Source organism: Pelodiscus sinensis, chromosome 13 (genome assembly GCF_052426305.1).
Source record: "Pelodiscus sinensis isolate ZL-2025 chromosome 13, ASM5242630v1, whole genome shotgun sequence".
NCBI lineage: Eukaryota > Metazoa > Chordata > Testudines > Trionychidae > Pelodiscus > Pelodiscus sinensis.
Genome location: NC_143064.1, coordinates 36,755,716 through 36,770,254, shown reverse-complemented (window position 1 = coordinate 36,770,254; position 14,539 = coordinate 36,755,716).

Below are 14,539 nucleotides of genomic sequence, written 5' to 3'. Positions count from 1 at the left end.
GAGTCTGTTTGACGGGGTTTTAGATGGTTTCTTTTGTTTTGAACGCATTTCTGAAGTCCTACAAGGAATTTTGAGGAGAAGGAGAGGGCTAGGAATCGCAGGCTGAAACAGCTCTTGGAAGGAACCAACCCTCCGCCCCCAGTTTCCTCCCAAACCTCTGCAAATCAACTTGCTTCTCCAGGGCAATTGCTGAAGGGGACAGATGGCGTGATCAGGTTCTTCTCAGACATAAGGAAGGGTAAGTATTTTCTAAAAGCTAAACTGTCCCCACAACTCCTGTCTATTTACAGAGTTGAGGCGTTCTGAAGAACGTGTGACAGGTTGCTAACGGCCATTCAACCCATATAATGCTTTCTCTTAAAGCATGTCGACTGCTTGGACGCTCCTTACACTTACTCCAAAAAGTCTCCAAATCAACTTCCTTCCTGAGTTTCCCTTTCACTGAAAGACGCAGGGAGAGTGAAAACTTCCTTCTCAGACGAACGGCTGCAACTAAGTTTCCTTGAAAGTAAGAAGTGCCCAATCAAAGACCGTGTAGAATAAGCTTGAGGCTTCTCCAGTATGCATAACACCTTAGTAACGCTTTTTTGAGCCACTATAAAAATGGTGATGGAAAGTAGCTGGTTTGTGTGAAACCATCTGACAGTTCCTGCCAAAAGGTCTCCCACCAACGTCCTTCATTCGGGCAATTGCGGAACTGTAAAGCACTCCTGAAATGCACCTTCTCAGCCCTAAGGACTGGACAGGGCTTGTTTGTTTTTTGTTTCTAAACGGATCCCTTCCGATTTCATGAGGAGGTGCCTGGCGTTCTTCTGAATGCGACAGCTCTTCCACGCGTATTGGAGATAAAATAGCCCCTGGCCGGAGGAAGTGTCTTCTCAGTTTGGAAGCCACTCACATTTAGTTGTAAAAGGGCGGCAAGTAGCCATCCTTCAAAAATGCAAGTCCTGTAAGGTACAGACCGCGCGACCAACCTTTTTCTGAGCGCTAAAGAAGACCTAGTTGTTCCTGACAGTAAGTCTGTCGCAATCAAAAACTGAACATTAAGTGATTTCCGGTGGTCTCCAGCGAGTGTGACAGGCTTTCAAAGACTTTCGGAGCTAATTTAGGAAAGGCTCTAAAAGTATCGCCCCTGGCAGGAAGGCACTTCCATTGAGTTCCAAAGCGTCTGGACCGTCTCTGCATTGCCTAGGCTAATTGTTGACATTCCCTGTACAATGTTCTCAGCTCTAAGCAAGGACTAGGCTTTCGTGAACAAGCAAGTCCTGTAGGTCAGCGGCTGTGTAGCGTTCTCCAGAGCCAGTGCCAGGCTTTAAGCCATGTCGGAGCCACTAGAAAAGGCTGTGCGAAAATGTAGCTCGACTGCTCGGAAGCGCCCTCCATATAGCTCAGGAACATCTGCCGGTCAGCTTCCTTCGTGAGCGCAATTGTTGAAAGGCACCTAGCGGGTGGAAAGTTGCTTCTGACTTATTGAGACGGACGCGGGGGCTTTCCTGAAAGTCAGAAGGTCCCAAGCAAATCCTTTACATCCGGAGAGAAGAGGAGTTCGCAAGAATGTGTGGCCTCTCTGGAACGCATTTCTGCCTCACTTTAAGCAATTGCATGAGAAAGCGTGGAAGTCCCTCACGTTCAAAACGTCTCTCGGTCAAGTTTCTTCATGCGGGCAGTAGCAGCAATGAAGGACTCGGGTTTTTTTCTCAAAGTATCACTATCCGAAGCAAATTCAGTGCACTAGCAGCTTTCTAACGCTCTCCAGAATGTGTGACAGAGGTTTTCAGGGCTCTCGGAGACCATGTTGCGAGACAACGTGTCTTCCATGTGTGGCAACACGTCCCGTTTAGTTTCAAAGCGTCTGCACGAGGTACAGCGCGCCTAAAAATGTTTTTCTCAGCTCTACTGAAACAGTAATTCCTCCCCACCCCCGCCCCGCACATGAAGCGGTCTGCGGCATTCACAAGATTTCGTGAGAGTTTTTTTTGACGCCCTTCTGAACCAATACGCCCCTTTCTGTAAAAGTATCGCCGTTGGCTCGAAAAACCTTCCATATCATTCCAAGCGGTCTGGAGTCTGTTTGACGGGGTTTTAGATGGTTTCTTTTGTTTTGAACGCATTTCTGAAGTCCTACAAGGAATTTTGAGGAGAAGGAGAGGGCTAGGAATCGCAGGCTGAAACAGCTCTTGGAAGGAACCAACCCTCCGCCCCCAGTTTCCTCCCAAACCTCTGCAAATCAACTTGCTTCTCGAGGGCAATTGCTGAAGGGGACAGATGGCGTGATCAGGTTCTTCTCAGACATAAGGAAGGGTAAGTATTTTCTAAAAGCTAAACTGTCCCCACAACTCCTGTCTATTTACAGAGTTGAGGCGTTCTGAAGAACGTGTGACAGGTTGCTAACGGCCATTCAACCCATAGAATGCTTTCTCTTAAAGCATGTCGACTGCTTGGACGCTCCTTACACTTACTCCAAAACGTCTCCAAATCAACTTCATTCCTGAGTTTCCCTTTCACTGAAAGTCGCAGGGAGAGTGAAAACTTCCTTCTCAGACGAACGGCTGCAACTAAGTTTCCTTGAAAGTAAGAAGTGCCCAATCAAAGACCGTGTAGAATAAGCTTGAGGCTTCTCCAGTATGCATAACACCTTAGTAACGCTTTTTTGAGCCACTATAAAAATGGTGATGGAAAGTAGCTGGTTTGTGTGAAACCATCTGACATTTCCTGCCAAAAGGTCTCCCACCAACGTCCTTCATTCGGGCAATTGCGGAACTGTAAAGCACTCCTGAAATGCACCGTCTCAGCCCTAACGACTGGACAGGGCTTGTTTGTTTTTTGTTTCTAAACGTATCCCTTCCGATTTCATGAGGAGGTGCCTGGCGTTCTTCTGAATGCGACAGCTCTTCCACGCGTATTGGAGATAAAATAGCCCCTGGCCGGAGGAAGTGTCTTCTCAGTTTGGAAGCCACTCACATTTAGTTGTAAAAGGGCGGCAAGTAGCCATCCTTCAAAAATGCAAGTCCTGTAAGGTACAGACCGCGCGACCAACCTTTTTCTGAGCGCTAAAGAAGACCGAGTTGTTCCTGACAGTAAGTCTGTCGCAATCAAAAACTGAACATTAAGTGATTTCCGGTGGTCTCCAGCGAGTGTGACAGGCTTTCAAAGACTTTCGGAGCTAATTTAGGAAAGGCTCTAAAAGTATCGCCCCTGGCAGGAAGGCACTTCCATTGAGTTCCAAAGCGTCTGGACCGTCTCTGCATTGCCTAGGCTAATTGTTGACATTCCCTGTACAATGTTCTCAGCTCTAAGCAAGGACTAGGCTTTCGTGAACAAGCAAGTCCTGTAGGTCAGCGGCTGTGTAGCGTTCTCCAGAGCCAGTGCCAGGCTTTAAGCCATGTCGGAGCCACTAGAAAAGGCTGTGCGAAAATGTAGCTCGACTGCTCGGAAGCGCCCTCCATATAGCTCAGGAACATCTGCCGGTCAGCTTCCTTCGTGAGCGCAATTGTTGAAAGGCACCTAGCGGGTGGAAAGTTGCTTCTGACTTATTGAGACGGACGCGGGGGCTTTCCTGAAAGTCAGAAGGTCCCAAGCAAATCCTTTACATCCGGAGAGAAGAGGAGTTCGCAAGAATGTGTGGCCTCTCTGGAACGCATTTCTGCCTCACTTTAAGCAATTGCATGAGAAAGCGTGGAAGTCCCTCACGTTCAAAACGTCTCTCGGTCAAGTTTCTTCATGCGGGCAGTAGCAGCAATGAAGGACTCGGGTTTTTTCTCAAAGTATCACTATCCGAAGCAAATTCAGTGCACTAGCAGCTTTCTAACGCTCTCCAGAATGTGTGACAGAGGTTTTCAGGGCTCTCGGAGACCATGTTGCGAGACAACGTGTCTTCCATGTGTGGCAACACGTCCCGTTTAGTTTCAAAGCGTCTGCACGAGGTACAGCGCGCCTAAAAATGTTTTTCTCAGCTCTACTGAAACAGTAATTCCTCCCCACCCCCGCCCCGCACATGAAGCGGTCTGCGGCATTCACAAGATTTCGTGAGAGGTTTTTTTGACGCCCTTCTGAACCAATACGTCCCTTTCTGTAAAAGTATCGCCGTTGGCTCGAAAAACCTTCCATATCATTCCAAGCGGTCTGGAGTCTGTTTGACGGGGTTTTAGATGGTTTCTTTTGTTTTGAACGCATTTCTGAAGTCCTACAAGGAATTTTGAGGAGAAGGAGAGGGCTAGGAATCGCAGGCTGAAACAGCTCTTGGAAGGAACCAAACCCTCCGCCCCCAGTTTCCTCCCAAGCCTCTGCAAATCAACTTGCTTCTCGAAGGCAATTGCTGAAGGGGACAGATGGCGTGATCAGGTTCTTCTCAGACATAAGGAAGGGTAAGTATTTTCTAAAAGCTAAACTGTCCCCACAACTCCTGTCTATTTACAGAGTTGAGGCGTTCTGAAGAACGTGTGACAGGTTGCTAACGGCCATTCAACCCATAGAATGCTTTCTCTTAAAGCATGTCGACTGCTTGGACGCTCCTTACACTTACTCCAAAACGTCTCCAAATCAACTTCCTTCCTGAGTTTCCCTTTCACTGAAAGTCGCAGGGAGAGTGAAAACTTCCTTCTCAGACGAACGGCTGCAACTAAGTTTCCTTGAAAGTAAGAAGTGCCCAATCAAAGACCGTGTAGAATAAGCTTGAGGCTTCTCCAGTATGCATAACACCTTAGTAACGCTTTTTTGAGCCACTATAAAAATGGTGATGGAAAGTAGCTGGTTTGTGTGAAACCATCTGACAGTTCCTGCCAAAAGGTCTCCCACCAACGTCCTTCATTCGGGCAATTGCGGAACTGTAAAGCACTCCTGAAATGCACCTTCTCAGCCCTAACGACTGGACAGGGCTTGTTTGTTTTTTGTTTCTAAACGGATCCCTTCCGATTTCATGAGGAGGTGCCTGGCGTTCTTCTGAATGCGACAGCTCTTCCACGCGTATTGGAGATAAAATAGCCCCTGGCCGGAGGAAGTGTCTTCTCAGTTTGGAAGCCACTCACATTTAGTTGTAAAAGGGCGGCAAGTAGCCATCCTTCAAAAATGCAAGTCCTGTAAGGTACAGACCGCGCGACCAACTTTTTCTGAGCGCTAAAGAAGACCGAGTTGTTCCTGAAAGTAAGTCTGTCGCAATCAAAAACTGAACATTAAGTGATTTCCGGTGGTCTCCAGCGAGTGTGACAGGCTTTCAAAGACTTTCGGAGCTAATTTAGGAAAGGCTCTAAAAGTATCGCCCCTGGCAGGAAGGCACTTCCATTGAGTTCCAAAGCGTCTGGACCGTCTCTGCATTGCCTAGGCTAATTGTTGACATTCCCTGTACAATGTTCTCAGCTCTAAGCAAGGACTAGGCTTTCGTGAACAAGCAAGTCCTGTAGGTCAGCGGCTGTGTAGCGTTCTCCAGAGCCAGTGCCAGGCTTTAAGCCATGTCGGAGCCACTAGAAAAGGCTGTGCGAAAATGTAGCTCGACTGCTCGGAAGCGCCCTCCATATAGCTCAGGAACATCTGCCGGTCAGCTTCCTTCGTGAGCGCAATTGTTGAAAGGCACCTAGCGGGTGGAAAGTTGCTTCTGACTTATTGAGACGGACGCGGGGGCTTTCCTGAAAGTCAGAAGGTCCCAAGCAAATCCTTTACATCCGGAGAGAAGAGGAGTTCGCAAGAATGTGTGGCCTCTCTGGAACGCATTTCTGCCTCACTTTAAGCAATTGCATGAGAAAGCGTGGAAGTCCCTCACGTTCAAAACGTCTCTCGGTCAAGTTTCTTCATGCGGGCAGTAGCAGCAATGAAGGACTCGGGTTTTTTCTCAAAGTATCACTATCCGAAGCAAATTCAGTGCACTAGCAGCTTTCTAACGCTCTCCAGAATGTGTGACAGAGGTTTTCAGGGCTCTCGGAGACCATGTTGCGAGACAACGTGTCTTCCATGTGTGGCAACACGTCCCGTTTAGTTTCAAAGCGTCTGCACGAGGTACAGCGCGCCTAAAAATGTTTTTCTCAGCTCTACTGAAACAGTAATTCCTCCCCACCCCCGCCCCGCACATGAAGCGGTCTGCGGCATTCACAAGATTTCGTGAGAGGTTTTTTTGACGCCCTTCTGAACCAATACGTCCCTTTCTGTAACAGTATCGCCGTTGGCTCGAAAAACCTTCCATATCATTCCAAGCGGTCTGGAGTCTGTTTGACGGGGTTTTAGATGGTTTCTTTTGTTTTGTTTTTAACGCGTTTCTGAAGTCCTACAAGGAATTTTGAGGAGAAGGAGAGGGCTAGGAATCGCAGGCTGAAACAGCTCTTGGAAGGAACCAAACCCTCCGCCCCCAGTTTCCTCCCAAGCCTCTGCAAATCAACTTGCTTCTCGAAGGCAATTGCTGAAGGGGACAGATGGCGTGATCAGGTTCTTCTCAGACATAAGGAAGGGTAAGTAGTTTCTAAAAGCTAAACTGTCCCCACAACTCCTGTCTATTTACAGAGTTGAGGCGTTCTGAAGAACGTGTGACAGGTTGCTAACGGCCATTCAACCCATAGAATGCTTTCTCTTAAAGCATGTCGACTGCTTGGACGCTCCTTACACTTACTCCAAAACGTCTCCAAATCAACTTCCTTCCTGAGTTTCCCTTTCACTGAAAGACGCAGGGAGAGTGAAAACTTCCTTCTCAGACGAACGGCTGCAACTAAGTTTCCTTGAAAGTAAGAAGTGCCCAATCAAAGACCGTGTAGAATAAGCTTGAGGCTTCTCCAGTATGCATAACACCTTAGTAACGCTTTTTGGAGCCACTATAAAAATGGTGATGGAAAGTAGCTGGTTTGTGTGAAACCATCTGACAGTTCCTGCCAAAAGGTCTCCCACCAACGTCCTTCATTCGGGCAATTGCGGAACTGTAAAGCACTCCTGAAATGCACCGTCTCAGCCCTAAGGACTGGACAGGGCTTGTTTGTTTTTTGTTTCTAAACGTATCCCTTCCGATTTCATGAGGAGGTGCCTGGCGTTCTTCTGAATGCGACAGCTCTTCCACGCGTATTGGAGATAAAATAGCCCCTGGCCGGAGGAAGTGTCTTCTCAGTTTGGAAGCCACTCACATTTAGTTGTAAAAGGGCGGCAAGTAGCCATCCTTCAAAAATGCAAGTCCTGTAAGGTACAGACCGCGCGACCAACTTTTTCTGAGCGCTAAAGAAGACCGAGTTGTTCCTGAAAGTAAGTCTGTCGCAATCAAAAACTGAACATTAAGTGATTTCCGGTGGTCTCCAGCGAGTGTGACAGGCTTTCAAAGACTTTCGGAGCTAATTTAGGAAAGGCTCTAAAAGTATCGCCCCTGGCAGGAAGGCACTTCCATTGAGTTCCAAAGCGTCTGGACCGTCTCTGCATTGCCTAGGCTAATTGTTGACATTCCCTGTACAATGTTCTCAGCTCTAAGCAAGGACTAGGCTTTCGTGAACAAGCAAGTCCTGTAGGTCAGCGGCTGTGTAGCGTTCTCCAGAGCCAGTGCCAGGCTTTAAGCCATGTCGGAGCCACTAGAAAAGGCTGTGCGAAAATGTAGCTCGACTGCTCGGAAGCGCCCTCCATATAGCTCAGGAACATCTGCCGGTCAGCTTCCTTCGTGAGCGCAATTGTTGAAAGGCACCTAGCGGGTGGAAAGTTGCTTCTGACTTATTGAGACGGACGCGGGGGCTTTCCTGAAAGTCAGAAGGTCCCAAGCAAATCCTTTACATCCGGAGAGAAGAGGAGTTCGCAAGAATGTGTGGCCTCTCTGGAACGCATTTCTGCCTCACTTTAAGCAATTGCATGAGAAAGCGTGGAAGTCCCTCACGTTCAAAACGTCTCTCGGTCAAGTTTCTTCATGCGGGCAGTAGCAGCAATGAAGGACTCGGGTTTTTTTCTCAAAGTATCACTATCCGAAGCAAATTCAGTGCACTAGCAGCTTTCTAACGCTCTCCAGAATGTGTGACAGAGGTTTTCAGGGCTCTCGGAGACCATGTTGCGAGACAACGTGTCTTCCATGTGTGGCAACACGTCCCGTTTAGTTTCAAAGCGTCTGCAGGTCAACTTCCTTCACGAGGTACAGCGCGCCTAAAAATGTTTTTCTCAGCTCTACTGAAACAGTAATTCCTCCCCACCCCCGCCCCGCACATGAAGCGGTCTGCGGCATTCACAAGATTTCGTGAGAGTTTTTTTTGACGCCCTTCTGAACCAATACGCCCCTTTCTGTAAAAGTATCGCCGTTGGCTCGAAAAACCTTCCATATCATTCCAAGCGGTCTGGAGTCTGTTTGACGGGGTTTTAGATGGTTTCTTTTGTTTTGAACGCATTTCTGAAGTCCTACAAGGAATTTTGAGGAGAAGGAGAGGGCTAGGAATCGCAGGCTGAAACAGCTCTTGGAAGGAACCAACCCTCCGCCCCCAGTTTCCTCCCAAACCTCTGCAAATCAACTTGCTTCTCGAGGGCAATTGCTGAAGGGGACAGATGGCGTGATCAGGTTCTTCTCAGACATAAGGAAGGGTAAGTATTTTCTAAAAGCTAAACTGTCCCCACAACTCCTGTCTATTTACAGAGTTGAGGCGTTCTGAAGAACGTGTGACAGGTTGCTAACGGCCATTCAACCCATAGAATGCTTTCTCTTAAAGCATGTCGACTGCTTGGACGCTCCTTACACTTACTCCAAAACGTCTCCAAATCAACTTCCTTCCTGAGTTTCCCTTTCACTGAAAGTCGCAGGGAGAGTGAAAACTTCCTTCTCAGACGAACGGCTGCAACTAAGTTTCCTTGAAAGTAAGAAGTGCCCAATCAAAGACCGTGTAGAATAAGCTTGAGGCTTCTCCAGTATGCATAACACCTTAGTAACGCTTTTTGGAGCCACTATAAAAATGGTGATGGAAAGTAGCTGGTTTGTGTGAAACCATCTGACATTTCCTGCCAAAAGGTCTCCCACCAACGTCCTTCATTCGGGCAATTGCGGAACTGTAAAGCACTCCTGAAATGCACCTTCTCAGCCCTAACGACTGGACAGGGCTTGTTTGTTTTTTGTTTCTAAACGTATCCCTTCCGATTTCATGAGGAGGTGCCTGGCGTTCTTCTGAATGCGACAGCTCTTCCACGCGTATTGGAGATAAAATAGCCCCTGGCCGGAGGAAGTGTCTTCTCAGTTTGGAAGCCACTCACATTTAGTTGTAAAAGGGCGGCAAGTAGCCATCCTTCAAAAATGCAAGTCCTGTAAGGTACAGACCGCGCGACCAACCTTTTTCTGAGCGCTAAAGAAGACCTAGTTGTTCCTGACAGTAAGTCTGTCGCAATCAAAAACTGAACATTAAGTGATTTCCGGTGGTCTCCAGCGAGTGTGACAGGCTTTCAAAGACTTTCGGAGCTAATTTAGGAAAGGCTCTAAAAGTATCGCCCCTGGCAGGAAGGCACTTCCATTGAGTTCCAAAGCGTCTGGACCGTCTCTGCATTGCCTAGGCTAATTGTTGACATTCCCTGTACAATGTTCTCAGCTCTAAGCAAGGACTAGGCTTTCGTGAACAAGCAAGTCCTGTAGGTCAGCGGCTGTGTAGCGTTCTCCAGAGCCAGTGCCAGGCTTTAAGCCATGTCGGAGCCACTAGAAAAGGCTGTGCGAAAATGTAGCTCGACTGCTCGGAAGCGCCCTCCATATAGCTCAGGAACATCTGCCGGTCAGCTTCCTTCGTGAGCGCAATTGTTGAAAGGCACCTAGCGGGTGGAAAGTTGCTTCTGACTTATTGAGACGGACGCGGGGGCTTTCCTGAAAGTCAGAAGGTCCCAAGCAAATCCTTTACATCCGGAGAGAAGAGGAGTTCGCAAGAATGTGTGGCCTCTCTGGAACGCATTTCTGCCTCACTTTAAGCAATTGCATGAGAAAGCGTGGAAGTCCCTCACGTTCAAAACGTCTCTCGGTCAAGTTTCTTCATGCGGGCAGTAGCAGCAATGAAGGACTCGGGTTTTTTCTCAAAGTATCACTATCCGAAGCAAATTCAGTGCACTAGCAGCTTTCTAACGCTCTCCAGAATGTGTGACAGAGGTTTTCAGGGCTCTCGGAGACCATGTTGCGAGACAACGTGTCTTCCATGTGTGGCAACACGTCCCGTTTAGTTTCAAAGCGTCTGCACGAGGTACAGCGCGCCTAAAAATGTTTTTCTCAGCTCTACTGAAACAGTAATTCCTCCCCACCCCCGCCCCGCACATGAAGCGGTCTGCGGCATTCACAAGATTTCGTGAGAGGTTTTTTTGACGCCCTTCTGAACCAATACGTCCCTTTCTGTAACAGTATCGCCGTTGGCTCGAAAAACCTTCCATATCATTCCAAGCGGTCTGGAGTCTGTTTGACGGGGTTTTAGATGGTTTCTTTTGTTTTGTTTTTAACGCGTTTCTGAAGTCCTACTAGGAATTTTGAGGAAAAGGAGAGGGCTAGGAATCGCAGGCTGAAACAGCTCTTGGAAGGAACCAAACCCTCCGCCCCCAGTTTCCTCCCAAGCCTCTGCAAATCAACTTGCTTCTCGAAGGCAATTGCTGAAGGGGACAGATGGCGTGATCAGGTTCTTCTCAGACATAAGGAAGGGTAAGTATTTTCTAAAAGCTAAACTGTCCCCACAACTCCTGTCTATTTACAGAGTTGAGGCGTTCTGAAGAACGTGTGACAGGTTGCTAACGGCCATTCAACCCATAGAATGCTTTCTCTTAAAGCATGTCGACTGCTTGGACGCTCCTTACACTTACTCCAAAACGTCTCCAAATCAACTTCCTTCCTGAGTTTCCCTTTCACTGAAAGACGCAGGGAGAGTGAAAACTTCCTTCTCAGACGAACGGCTGCAACTAAGTTTCCTTGAAAGTAAGAAGTGCCCAATCAAAGACCGTGTAGAATAAGCTTGAGGCTTCTCCAGTATGCATAACACCTTAGTAACGCTTTTTGGAGCCACTATAAAAATGGTGATGGAAAGTAGCTGGTTTGTGTGAAACCATCTGACAGTTCCTGCCAAAAGGTCTCCCACCAACGTCCTTCATTCGGGCAATTGCGGAACTGTAAAGCACTCCTGAAATGCACCTTCTCAGCCCTAAGGACTGGACAGGGCTTGTTTGTTTTTTGTTTCTAAACGTATCCCTTCCGATTTCATGAGGAGGTGCCTGGCGTTCTTCTGAATGCGACAGCTCTTCCACGCGTATTGGAGATAAAATAGCCCCTGGCCGGAGGAAGTGTCTTCTCAGTTTGGAAGCCACTCACATTTAGTTGTAAAAGGGCGGCAAGTAGCCATCCTTCAAAAATGCAAGTCCTGTAAGGTACAGACCGCGCGACCAACTTTTTCTGAGCGCTAAAGAAGACCGAGTTGTTCCTGAAAGTAAGTCTGTCGCAATCAAAAACTGAACATTAAGTGATTTCCGGTGGTCTCCAGCGAGTGTGACAGGCTTTCAAAGACTTTCGGAGCTAATTTAGGAAAGGCTCTAAAAGTATCGCCCCTGGCAGGAAGGCACTTCCATTGAGTTCCAAAGCGTCTGGACGGTCTCTGCATTGCCTAGGCTAATTGTTGACATTCCCTGTACAATGTTCTCAGCTCTAAGCAAGGACTAGGCTTTCGTGAACAAGCAAGTCCTGTAGGTCAGCGGCTGTGTAGCGTTCTCCAGAGCCAGTGCCAGGCTTTAAGCCATGTCGGAGCCACTAGAAAAGGCTGTGCGAAAATGTAGCTCGACTGCTCGGAAGCGCCCTCCATATAGCTCAGGAACATCTGCCGGTCAGCTTCCTTCGTGAGCGCAATTGTTGAAAGGCACCTAGCGGGTGGAAAGTTGCTTCTGACTTATTGAGACGGACGCGGGGGCTTTCCTGAAAGTCAGAAGGTCCCAAGCAAATCCTTTACATCCGGAGAGAAGAGGAGTTCGCAAGAATGTGTGGCCTCTCTGGAACGCATTTCTGCCTCACTTTAAGCAATTGCATGAGAAAGCGTGGAAGTCCCTCACGTTCAAAACGTCTCTCGGTCAAGTTTCTTCATGCGGGCAGTAGCAGCAATGAAGGACTCGGGTTTTTTCTCAAAGTATCACTATCCGAAGCAAATTCAGTGCACTAGCAGCTTTCTAACGCTCTCCAGAATGTGTGACAGAGGTTTTCAGGGCTCTCGGAGACCATGTTGCGAGACAACGTGTCTTCCATGTGTGGCAACACGTCCCGTTTAGTTTCAAAGCGTCTGCACGAGGTACAGCGCGCCTAAAAATGTTTTTCTCAGCTCTACTGAAACAGTAATTCCTCCCCACCCCCGCCCCGCACATGAAGCGGTCTGCGGCATTCACAAGATTTCGTGAGAGGTTTTTTTGACGCCCTTCTGAACCAATACGTCCCTTTCTGTAACAGTATCGCCGTTGGCTCGAAAAACCTTCCATATCATTCCAAGCGGTCTGGAGTCTGTTTGACGGGGTTTTAGATGGTTTCTTTTGTTTTGTTTTTAACGCGTTTCTGAAGTCCTACAAGGAATTTTGAGGAGAAGGAGAGGGCTAGGAATCGCAGGCTGAAACAGCTCTTGGAAGGAACCAAACCCTCCGCCCCCAGTTTCCTCCCAAGCCTCTGCAAATCAACTTGCTTCTCGAAGGCAATTGCTGAAGGGGACAGATGGCGTGATCAGGTTCTTCTCAGACATAAGGAAGGGTAAGTAGTTTCTAAAAGCTAAACTGTCCCCACAACTCCTGTCTATTTACAGAGTTGAGGCGTTCTGAAGAACGTGTGACAGGTTGCTAACGGCCATTCAACCCATAGAATGCTTTCTCTTAAAGCATGTCGACTGCTTGGACGCTCCTTACACTTACTCCAAAACGTCTCCAAATCAACTTCCTTCCTGAGTTTCCCTTTCACTGAAAGACGCAGGGAGAGTGAAAACTTCCTTCTCAGACGAACGGCTGCAACTAAGTTTCCTTGAAAGTAAGAAGTGCCCAATCAAAGACCGTGTAGAATAAGCTTGAGGCTTCTCCAGTATGCATAACACCTTAGTAACGCTTTTTGGAGCCACTATAAAAATGGTGATGGAAAGTAGCTGGTTTGTGTGAAACCATCTGACAGTTCCTGCCAAAAGGTCTCCCACCAACGTCCTTCATTCGGGCAATTGCGGAACTGTAAAGCACTCCTGAAATGCACCGTCTCAGCCCTAAGGACTGGACAGGGCTTGTTTGTTTTTTGTTTCTAAACGTATCCCTTCCGATTTCATGAGGAGGTGCCTGGCGTTCTTCTGAATGCGACAGCTCTTCCACGCGTATTGGAGATAAAATAGCCCCTGGCCGGAGGAAGTGTCTTCTCAGTTTGGAAGCCACTCACATTTAGTTGTAAAAGGGCGGCAAGTAGCCATCCTTCAAAAATGCAAGTCCTGTAAGGTACAGACCGCGCGACCAACTTTTTCTGAGCGCTAAAGAAGACCGAGTTGTTCCTGAAAGTAAGTCTGTCGCAATCAAAAACTGAACATTAAGTGATTTCCGGTGGTCTCCAGCGAGTGTGACAGGCTTTCAAAGACTTTCGGAGCTAATTTAGGAAAGGCTCTAAAAGTATCGCCCCTGGCAGGAAGGCACTTCCATTGAGTTCCAAAGCGTCTGGACCGTCTCTGCATTGCCTAGGCTAATTGTTGACATTCCCTGTACAATGTTCTCAGCTCTAAGCAAGGACTAGGCTTTCGTGAACAAGCAAGTCCTGTAGGTCAGCGGCTGTGTAGCGTTCTCCAGAGCCAGTGCCAGGCTTTAAGCCATGTCGGAGCCACTAGAAAAGGCTGTGCGAAAATGTAGCTCGACTGCTCGGAAGCGCCCTCCATATAGCTCAGGAACATCTGCCGGTCAGCTTCCTTCGTGAGCGCAATTGTTGAAAGGCACCTAGCGGGTGGAAAGTTGCTTCTGACTTATTGAGACGGACGCGGGGGCTTTCCTGAAAGTCAGAAGGTCCCAAGCAAATCCTTTACATCCGGAGAGAAGAGGAGTTCGCAAGAATGTGTGGCCTCTCTGGAACGCATTTCTGCCTCACTTTAAGCAATTGCATGAGAAAGCGTGGAAGTCCCTCACGTTCAAAACGTCTCTCGGTCAAGTTTCTTCATGCGGGCAGTAGCAGCAATGAAGGACTCGGGTTTTTTCTCAAAGTATCACTATCCGAAGCAAATTCAGTGCACTAGCAGCTTTCTAACGCTCTCCAGAATGTGTGACAGAGGTTTTCAGGGCTCTCGGAGACCATGTTGCGAGACAACGTGTCTTCCATGTGTGGCAACACGTCCCGTTTAGTTTCAAAGCGTCTGCACGAGGTACAGCGCGCCTAAAAATGTTTTTCTCAGCTCTACTGAAACAGTAATTCCTCCCCACCCCCGCCCCGCACATGAAGCGGTCTGCGGCATTCACAAGATTTCGTGAGAGGTTTTTTTGACGCCCTTCTGAACCAATACGTCCCTTTCTGTAACAGTATCGCCGTTGGCTCGAAAAACCTTCCATATCATTCCAAGCGGTCTGGAGTCTGTTTGACGGGGTTTTAGATGGTTTCTTTTGTTTTGTTTTTAACGCGTTTCTGAAGTCCTACTAGGAA